Source organism: Leishmania donovani, chromosome 30 (genome assembly GCF_000227135.1).
Source record: "Leishmania donovani BPK282A1 complete genome, chromosome 30".
Classification (NCBI taxonomy): domain Eukaryota; phylum Euglenozoa; class Kinetoplastea; order Trypanosomatida; family Trypanosomatidae; genus Leishmania; species Leishmania donovani.
The window spans coordinates 792,212-793,631 of NC_018257.1; positions in this window are offsets into that span (position 1 = coordinate 792,212).

Here is a 1,420-nt window from a genome sequence, read left to right on the forward strand (position 1 = left end):
TGCCCCACGACCCGGTCACGGGTCCCATGCGCCTGGTCCAAAGCAGCGCTAGACACGCGCAACGTACAGCAATGCGGCGACGCAGTCATCTGCGAGCACGGCCCCGGCATTAAACTCCACCCACCCCACGCGCCTCAGGCCTCCCGCCCTCCCACACACACACACACACACATATCAGTAGGCCAGTGCGAGGGGATCCGGGTGATAGGTTGCGCTCGAGCCAGGCTGACACTCTGCCCATCATGTGGATGGCACAAGCGTGTGCACGGTCGCCGCTCGCTCCAGCAGAACACTGTCCATCACCTGGCCGCCGACATCAGCAGCAATACATCGCTCCGGCCTCCCTACGCCGCCGGCACTTGGACCCTGTCAACACCAGACGTGGCTTGGGATCGGCAGGGGATACATAGGGGCGGGGGAGGATGCCTGAGTTCTCTTCCCCCGCAGAGTCCGTGCACCACTGGGAACCCTGAGGATACGACACACGGAGATGTGCCTCGTTCTCGGGGTGCGAGAGAAGCATGAAAAGAAAAGCTCCAGTTACGGCCGAAGTCTTTTCTTCACGGCAGCGAAGGTGTTACCTACAGAGTCCACATAAAGACGTACGCAAGCCGCTACACCGACACCTTCGTGCCATGCATCGGCGAATTGAAACAACGGCAGAGAGCGACACGCAAAGATGCGAGCGAAGAGGCGTAGAGGAGGGCGATAACAACAGCAGCACCGGCAGGGGTAAGAGCAGTATCAAGAGGCAGGGATGTGAGTGGAAAAAGACGATAACAAATGAAGACACCATGTTGGAAATATGCCGAAGACCGTCAAAGATAAAAGAAGACAAGAACAGTTTTCAACACTGGATACCGCCGCCGACGCCACATTCCACACGCACATAGCTAGCAGCCGAGGGCAACGATGCAAACGGCGAAACCCATAATAATAATGAGACACAGAGCGGTAGAGATGCGGACTTGGTGCAGTACACGTGCACTACAGGGAAAGAGAAGTGAACACACACGAACGCCGTCGGTGAAAACACACGAGCACCTACATGAAAACCAAATAAAAAACACCCACACGCAATGATAGAAGGGCCAACTAAACACACTCCCCCACCCACACACAAATCGCAAAAAACAATGAGCCATAGAATCAACGAATCACAATGACTACGTCGGCATACCGCAAAGAGAACAGGATATAACGCTTGGACACATCTCCGCAGCATACACACACAAAAAGCATTTTCTCCTCTCCACGTGTCCAATACCATCACAAGTAAATCAGCAAGCACACGCATACCACGGCCACAGCTGTCCACCTACCCTTGTAGGAATGCAGCTGAATCCTGGTCGTCTAGGACGATCTGTCCTGCCGTTGCGTCCGGTCAAGCGTGTGGCGGGATGTGCTTGACCATCCGCAT